This window comes from Podarcis filfolensis (assembly GCF_964270895.1).
Source record: "Podarcis filfolensis genome assembly, chromosome: 12".
NCBI lineage: Eukaryota > Metazoa > Chordata > Lepidosauria > Squamata > Lacertidae > Podarcis > Podarcis filfolensis.
In genome coordinates this window covers 21,682,332-21,692,195 of record NC_139614.1, presented here as the reverse complement: position 1 = coordinate 21,692,195, position 9,864 = coordinate 21,682,332, and positions in this window count along the sequence as shown.

Below are 9,864 nucleotides of genomic sequence, written 5' to 3'. Positions count from 1 at the left end.
TATAAATATATGTGCCTGCCATATTTTTCTTTTCTAAAAATTTTTGCATTTGATTTTAAAGGTGGAAAACATTTTCCATGTTCAACACATGGTAAGTCAGAAGATATATCCAGAATTTCAAAGTGATTTGGCATTGTTTACTAAAGGCTGCAGTGCTATAGCCTTATTGAACACAATGAATACCCTGTTACTGAGCGCGGATGTTAAGATCACGTTCTGCATATCATTCCAAACAGAGCAAGAAGATGGTACTGTTCCTAATTAAACATGGTAGAGTGTTTAGAATCATAGAATTGTAGAGTTGGAAAGGACCACAAATATCATCTAGTTCAACTCCCTGCAGTGCAGGAATATTTTACCCAACGTGGGGCTCAAACCCACAACCCTGAGATTAAGAGTCTCATGCTCTACCAAATGGGTAGCGACTGAGCATCAGCACTGGTAAAGCGAGTGAGAAAAATAAACACTGACATTATAAAAGCAGGTAAAGCTGACAATTGTGCAGAACCGTAGCTAGGTGATCTTGTGTCCCTGGCAGAACCATCCAGATTGCGCCCCCTAGCAGGGCCGGATTTAGGTTTGATGAGACCCTAAGCTACCGAAGGTAATGGGGCCCTTTATGTGTCCAGCTGTCCTTTGTCAACAACAAATTGTCGCTGTTTTTTGTGTTGAATATATGCTATATGGTAATTTATGGACCTAATAGGTATCTAAAGCCATCTGCACATAACAAAATATGTATTTTATCAAAGTAATTGTCGAACTGAAATACAATTAAGAAGAAGTATATGAATAGTGAAATACAATTAAAAAGAAGTATATTAATAGCAACCAGTCTATGCAGAATATAGGCACCCTATACAGTGGTACCTCAGGTTACAGACGCTTCAGGTTACAGACTCCGCTGACCCAAAAATAGTACTTCAGGTTAAGAACTTTACCTCAGGATGAGAACAGAAATCGTGCTCCAGCGGCGCGGCAGCAGTGGGAGGCCCCATTAGCTAAAGTGGTGTTTCAGGTTAAGAACAGTTTTAGGTTAAGAACAGACCTCCAGAAGGAATTAAGTTCTTAACCCGAGGTACCACTGTATATAGAAATGAGCAAACCAGTGATATTTTAGGGAGCAGGCTAGCAGGTGGGGCCGTTACTTACATCATAGAAGCCTACACAACACAAAACACTGTTGCTGTATGTAGGTTTTATTTTATTTGTTTTTTATCTTATATTTTGGAAATATACATCTAGGTTTTCCCCCCTTTAATTTTTACGGAAATCTGGCACTGTCCCCTAGCCATGGACAAATTAGCTCTTCTTTCTGCCTCTCCTCCGAACCCCACCCCCTCCACCCATTCAATTCACCCTCTATTAAAAACCTTTTCTTATGAGGCAATAAGCAATATTTTTATTTATAGACATATTTATGGACATATTTTAAAGCCGATTTTGTGCCCCTCCTCGCCTGCGCCCTGGTGGGGGCCCACCTCACCCCCCCTAGCTATGGCCCTGCAATTGTGTACCCCTATTAGTTAAGAGCTACAGATAGCTGACTTGCTTGGAAAAGAACCACATGCATTTTCTTTCATGCCATTGATTTGTAACTATTCAATAGATCACTTGTCTCTGTCTCAGATCAATAGTAATCGTCCTGGTGTGCTTGCAAGGTGTAGGTCAGCAATTTTTTATTCACCCGAGAATCTTCTCTCCTACCACTTGAGTCAATTCTTTGTTTCCTGCTTTCCAATTACCTTTTCATTGTTTTCCTTCCCTTCTCTTGTTCACCATCATCTTTGGAACACAAAAGGAAAGCTCTGAGAGCAGTTTTGGTTTTTTCTTAGGTGTTACGTCTTCTCAACTAAACTTCTTGCAGCTTAATCCTCCTGTGCAACACTCAGAAATTTTGTGGAATCCAGCAGCACATTCAATGTGCTTCCAAGTCATGTACTGAGCATCCGTTCATTGGCTAAATGCAGAAAGTACCTTTGTTTCAACTCAGAGGAGCAAGCGTTTGTCTTGTTGCAGCAGTTATTTAATGACATGAAACTCTAAATCTTAACTCTCAGAAAATCATTATTCAGTGCAATGCCTAGTGCTTCTTTTCAATTTTTTCAAAGGCAGTATATCCAGATGTGGTTCAGATTCAGATTATTCACCCTGGATGACATCTTCATTATTCTTTTTGTGGGAGAAAGATAATTCCCCAGCGCTTAGAAGACAAAATCAAGGCTTTTTATTCTGGTAAGATTTCCACCACATTATTCACCAATCATTTGCACACTGACAGATGTACAGTTCCCAACGTCTCTTTCCAAACATTACAGCAGCTGGCACACATCTGTATTCTCGAGCCTGATATGCCATTTAGAGGATAGGTAAATTAGCAACAGAGTCTCAGAGGCTCTTCTGCATTAACAGACAAGACGACCCTGTGTCTTCTTTGTGTGCAAAGCTTCAGTTAAATAATCCACAGAAACTGCAGCTGACCAAGGAAATTGCTCAGTTAGTGGAATGTCATAAGGGGCATCTTATTTTCAGCAACTGAAGCTTATATTAAAGCTCATCATTCCATATTCTAATGACAGAAATAACTGGGTGAAGCCTCTGCCCCAATGTAATGTCGAAGAGAAACACAATCAACGTGCTTTAAATAAGATGTCCCATGACAACCCGCTCCAACAACATCAAAATCCATCCTGGCAGCCCTCTGTGTTCCTGAGAACAAAGTATTTAACACTTTGAATGGATATTTAATATTTAATAATGTCATTAGTGCTGCATTAGTAAAAGTTCATTTAATTTTCACTAATAGGCATTGTGGACCATATCAGTTTAGACCAGGGGTAGGCAACCTAAGGCCCAGGGGCCGGATCTGGCCCAATCACCGCCTGCGGACGGTCCGGGAATCAGCATGTTTTTACATGAGTAGAATGTGTCCTTTTATTTAAAATGCATCTCTGGGTTATTTGTGGGGCATAGGAATTCGTTCATTTTTCTCTCCAAAATATAGTCCGACCCACCACATGGTCTGAGGGATGGTGGACCAGCCCCCTTCTGAAAAAGGTTGCTGACCCCTGGTTTATACAGCCTTGACACAGAAGATGTGGCAAAAGCATTCACAGTTTGGAAAAACAAGGAAAATTATATAAGCAAGTTCCAATATGAATATGGCTTCACATTGATGGTAGCACACGGATGCTAGACAAAGAGAAAATGCTTTGATTACTATTTGATCACTAAGACCGTCTGTCCAGCCTAATTTATGTACCCTTATTCCAAATCAGAAAAGCACTGAGTTTTTTCTAAGGACCCCTTCACAACCAACACATTATGAAATCCCGTTATGAAAGGAGGAAGTTGCAAGCTGCAAGCTGCAATTCTAGCACGAGGAAAGCACACATACACGTTGAGTTTATACTGTGCTGAAGAGATATAGCAGGCATGTAAATAGTTTGTATATATTTGTAATAGAACTGCTTTTGCAATCAGTCAAGCAATAAAGAGGCTCTTGATTGAGGACTTTGACTGTGGCTACTGCTCTTGTCGTCTGCCGCCAGGGAAATACTCTGCTATAAACAGTAAGACGAGGTTTTACTGAGGTGCCACCACACAAGCCAAGAGCGCAGCCAAAGTGTGTGGGAGGTAACCTCCAATAAAGAGGCTCTAATAATTAAAAAAAGGACAAATTACCATGAGGATTATAGGCCAAAGTCAAGGCCTTAAATGAGTTAGCTGAATCACATTCCAACATTATAATGAGAAATCAGAGGGGGAGTACATAAAACACACACACACACACACACACACACACACCATTCTGGAGCACCCCACAATGAGGAAAACACATTTCTTAATATAATACGTTACACATTTACCCTAACCTAGAATCTGTGCAGGACTGGACCATGTGATTCCCATTATGTATATTTATAGAGCCATTCATTTCAGCTGAACTCCTAACCTATTTATTTTATTTTATTTACAGGTAGCTGCTTATTTACAGCCATTTTGGTGTGCCTTTCATCCCTTTTAGTGCATAATTTAATATGAAATTTCATTGGGGGCACGACCTCCTCATAACTTGTGAAGAGGAGGCAAGCAGGTTGGTGCCTCTTTTCCATCCTCCATAAGCATTCAGCAGAAAGTTGGAAAGATCATATGCACATAAAATGTGTGCATGCAGGTGTGCCCTTGCCTGTTCAAGATGCTGCACTTGCACAGACAGCATACCCTCCAACATTTTTCCAATTGAAGTAACGATGTCCTATTCCATAATAAAAGTTTTGCTATTTCTACCCTGCCCATCCAACTGGGTTGCCCCCAGTCACTCTGGGCGGCTTCCAACATGTATAAAAACATAATAAAACATTAAACTTTTTTTTTTAAAAAAACTTCCCTATACAGGGCTGCCTTCAGATGGCTTGAGGATCAGATAACTTCATACTCTCCAACATTTCTCCAATGAAAATAGGGACATTATACCATACCTTCCAACATTTCTCCAATGAAAATAGGGAGGTCCTAAGGAAAAGCGGGACATTCTGGGATCAAATCAGAAACGGCTGGGACGGCTTCTGTAAATCAGAGACTGTCTCTGGGAAATAGGGACACTTGGAGGGTCTGAGACAACCTATCCACATTTATTCATATCCTGCTGGATTGTGCCAAATTGGTGCAAATTTGCTGGATTAACTGCAAGCTACTGCTGCTATCATTAAATTCTTGTAAGCTATTAAAATGAAAGTTCAAAATGTAAGCAAACAACTTATGCAACTTATTCTGTTATGAACAAATTCTGAGTCTCATCTGAAGTCCAAGACTACCTGGTTAGTAGTCTGTCTCTATGCTGTTATAGTAAGAGAACCATGGACTATGTTGTCCTTTCACATTTAATTAAAGGCCTGTCAAGAGAGAGAGAGAGCCATTAACACTGCCAGTTCCTGCTGGCAATATCTAGATTGCTACCCAACTGCAACAATATACAGTGGTGCCCCGCAAGACGAATGCCTCGTAAGACGAAAAGCTCGCTAGACGAAAGAGTTTTTCGTTTTTCGATGTGCTTCGCTAGACGAATTTCCCTATGGGCTTGCTTCGCAAGACGAAAACGTCTTGCAAGTTTGTTTCCTTTTTTGTAAAACCATTAATACCCAGCGTGCATTGCTTGAAGAGGTGCAGTTGCGACTTGAGCTTCGAGGAGCAATACATAGCACGCGGTGTGGTAGCCTTTTTTGAGGTTTTTGAGGACTTTGCAGATTTTTGAAGCTTTTCCAAAACTTCTTTTGCATCCATTTGGTAAGTTAAACTTTTAAAACTTTTTTGGGGTTTTTTGGATTTTGGGTTGGGGTGTTTGGAATTCAAGGACTTGGTGTTGGGGAGAGGTTTGCAAGAATCTGGGAGCTTGTGTGGTTTTTTTCTGCATTTTTTTGATTTTCTGTGACCATTGGGCCATGTGGTTTTTTAAAAAAAAAATTCTGGGTTTGAATTTCTGTGTAGTGGGTGGCTGGGGGAACAGTTGGGGAGAGGTTTGCAAGAATCTGGGAGCTTGTGTGGTTTTTTTCTGCATTTTTATGATTTTCTGTGACCATTGGGCCATGTGGTTTTTTTTAAAAAAAATTTATGGGTTTGAATTTCTGTGTGGTGGGTGGCTGGGGGAACAGTTGAGGAGGGGTTTGCAAGAATCTGGGAGCTTGTGTGGGTTTTTTCTGCATTTTTATGATTTTCTGTGACCATTGGGCCATGTTGTTTTTTTTAAAAAAAATTATGGGTTTGAATTTCTGTGTGGTGGGTGGCTGGGGGAACAGTTGGGGAGAGGTTTGCAGGAATCTGGGAGCTTGTGTGGTTTTTTTCTGCATTTTTATGATTTTCTGTGACCATTGGGCCATGTTGTTTTTTTAAAAAAAAATTCTGGGTTTGAATTTCTGTGTGGTGGGTGGCTAGGGGAACAGTTGGGGAGGGGTTTGAAAGAATCTGGGAGCTTGTATGGTTGTTGGTTTTTTTGAATTTTTATGATTTTCTGTGACCATTGGGCCATGTTGTTTTTTTAAAAAAAAATTATGGGTTTGAATTTCTGTGTGGTGGGTGGCTAGGGGAACAGTTGGGGAGGGGTTTGAAAGAATCTGGGAGCTTGTGTGGTTTTTTTTTTTTTTTTTGAATTTTTATGATTTTCTGTGACCATTGGGCCATGTTGTTTTTTTAAAAAAAAATTCTGGGTTTGAATTTCTGTGTGGTGGGTGGCTGGGGGAGCAGTTGGGGAGAGGTTTGCAGGAATCTGGGAGCTTGTATGGGTTTTTTCTGCATTTTTATGATTTTCTGTGACCATTGGGCCATGTTGTTTTTTTAAAAAAAAATTCTGGGTTTGAATTTCTGTGTGGTGGGTGGGTGGCTGAGGTTTTTGAAGACTTTGGTGATTTTTAAAGCTTTTCCAAAACTTCTTTTGCAGCCATTTGAGGATTTTGAAGACTTTGGTGATTTGCAGCCATTTCGTAAGTTAGACTTTTAAAAGTCTACGTTCCACAGCAGGCCTTCAACTGCAACGAAACCGGGCTGTTTTGGAAGAGGATGCCCAAAAGGACTTTCATCACACAGGAGGAGGCCAAGTTGCCTGGCCACAAGTTGCCTGGCCACAAGCCCATGAAGGACCGTCTGACCCTGCTCTTCGGTGCCAACGCAAGCGGCGACCTGAAGATCAAGCCCCTGCTGGTGTACCACTCGGAGAACCCACAGGCCTTCAAGAAACACAAGGTCGACAAGGAGCAGCTGAGTGTCATGTGGCGATCCAACAGGAAGGCTTGGGTCACACGTGTGCTGTTTGTGGACTGGGTCAATCTTGCTTTTGGCCCTGCTGTCAAACAGTACCTGCTGGACAACGACCTGCCGCTGAAGGCTTTGCTTCTGATGGACAATGCTCCTGCTCATCCTAAAGACCTTGAGGAGGACTTGTTGGAGGAGTTCAGCTTCATCAGCATCATGTTCCTGCCGCCTAACACCACGCCACTGCTCCAGCCGATGGATCAGCAGGTCATCGCCAATTTCAAAAAACTCTACACCAAGGAGCTTTTCAGGCGATGCTTCGAGGTGACTGACTGCACCACCATCACCCTGTGGGAATTCTGGAAGGACCACTTCGACATCGTCACCTGCTTGAAGATGATCACCACGGCCTGGAACGGGATCAGCCAGAGAAATTTGAATTGCGCTTGGCGCAGCCTGTGGCCGGACTGTGTGGCACCAAGTGACTCTGATGCACCAGAGTCAACAGTGGTGCAGGACATTGTTGCCTTGGGGAGGACCATGGGCCTGGAGGTCACAGAGGAGGACGTCAGCGAGCTGGTGGAGGAGCACGACCACGAGCTGACCACCCAGGAGCTGCTCGAACTGCAGGCAGAGGCTGCGCAGGAGCAGGCCTCGCTGGAAGAGGAGGAAGCAACTGAGGAACGGCTGTCCTCCAAAGAACTGAGGGACATTTGCCAGAAGTGGAAGGATGTGCAGGCTTTTGCACAGCGGCACCACCCTGACAAGGACCTGGCACATGACCTTGGGAACACTTATGATACGAGGGTCATGTCGCCTTTCAGGGAGGTGCTGAAAAGGCGGATGAAGCAGCAGACCATGGACAGGTTCTTCAGCAAGAAGCAAAGAGTGGAAGAGGAACCTTCTTTGAGTGGTTCCCCCAGAGTCTTAGAAAATGTACGGTACACTTTGTTGATTTTTAAATGTTTTTCTGTCATGTTTAGAAACTTAATTTATTGTTCCTTCAATTTTTGAACTGCTCTTTACAGTATGTGTGACTTTAAAGAGCAGTTAATAAACTGTTGTTGTACCAAATTTGGCTTTGTTTGGACTTTTTTTGACCATAGGAACGCATTAATTGAATTTCAATGTATTCCTATGGGATTTCGTGCTTCGCAAGACGAAAAATTCGCTAGACGAAAAAACTCGCAGAACGAATTAATTTCGTCTTGCGAGGCACCACTGTAATATCATTGTGTTTGACTATTTTGCATTCATAAATTAGTCACGATAACAATATCCTTTCATGCCACCTACAGCCTTGTGCCCAAGGCAATGTTTTTGAAAATAATAGGCCTTAAATCCAAGTAATAAGTTTATTAGGATCAAGATATTATGCTGTGAACATATGCCAAATGACATGCATCTGTGTAAAAGGGTCCCTGTACCTTTCACAGTTACACAGGCCAGGAGACAGAATTTAATCAAGTATGGTATCCTATAATGGTACAGTGATAGAAGAAGCAATGTTTGATGCAATTTCCCCCTGTATTCCATTCTTGGGGAAAGTCATTTCATATAGCAAGCATCTATAAATGTGACTTCGCCGTTGAACCACTGCCAACCGCAGCTCCCTGACAAGTATATCTATATTATGCATATGCTTACAAAAAACCCTCTTTGTCATATTTACACTTTACATTTATATAATATACTGTGCAGCTAAAACAGTTCACTGGCACCAACAAAAAATATGAAGGCACTTCCAGGCCTAGCAATCTTGAATTCAGCGGCTGCATTGTGTATATTATATATAAACAATCAGAGAAATTGTGCTTTTAACTTGATTTTTGGGGTTGTTTTTTATTTTAAAAAAGTTAAGATCACAAATTAGAAGAAAAACATTTTTTCTCTCTCAACACAACTCCTCTGCCAACATGGTGAAGTCTAGTTTTCAATAGGTTTCTTCTGGACAAAAAAAATATCAATTCTCACCACTTATTTCATATACAGTCGTACTTTGGAAGTTGAACGGAATCCGTTCTGGAAGTCCGTTCAACTTCCAAAATGTTCGAAAACCAAATTGCAGCTTCTGAATAGCTGCAAGAAGCTCCTGCAGCCAATCGGAAGTCGCAGAAGCCACGTTGGACATTCAGGTTTCAAAATAATGTTCGCAAACCAGAACAGTCACTTCTGGGTTTGCGGTATTCGGGAGCCAAAAATCGTCCGAGTTCCAGGGCATTCGGGATCCAAGGTACGACTATGAAACATTCAATGTGCAAAACCAATACAGCAACAATAATACCTGATGGCTTTATGAAAAGTGCATACCCTCCAACACTCCTCGGATGAAAATAGGAACATTTCTCACTCTCTTCCCCCCAAGTAACCCTCCCCGACCCACCATTTTTTGTCATCCCCCCCCGCCCCCGAGCATTTCCTATTCTATGAGAGCCAGTGTGATGTAGTAGTTAAGAGTGGTAGACTCGTAATCTGGTGAACCGGGTTCGCTTCCCCGCTCCACCACATGCAGCTGCTGGGTGACCTTGGGCCATTCATTCTTCTCTGAAGTCTCTCAGTCCCACTCACCTCACAGAGTGTTTGTTGTGGGGGAGGAAGGGAAAGGAGAATGTTAGCCACTTTGAGACTCCTTAGGGTAGTGATAAAGCGGGATATCAAATCCAAACTCTTCTTCTATCTGAATAAGTGCCACCACCACTATACCAATAGGACACATAACACCCAGATTACTCTAACTCTGCTAACCTAAAGCAGGCAGAGGCTCCATCCCTTTGATCTGTTGTTGTGCCAATGACCCATTACCCCTGACTAACATCTCAGAGGGGATTAGTCTTGACTTAATTAACTTTTAATACAGGTTCATTTCCTGAGACTAAGAAATGTCCTAGGAAGTTTGACAACCTACACATGCTAATTCCAGAGAGTTAACAGCGCCTAGCATACAGCTCAAATACACACATGGGTCTTGCATCCAGTTTAACATGCAGGAATCTGGCATCCAGCTTAACACAAAGGACTTAATTAAATCCTACCATTCACTAGACTTAAAATTCTAACACAAGCATAGGCAAACTCGGCCCTCCAGATGTTTTGGGACTACAATTCCCATCATCCCTGACC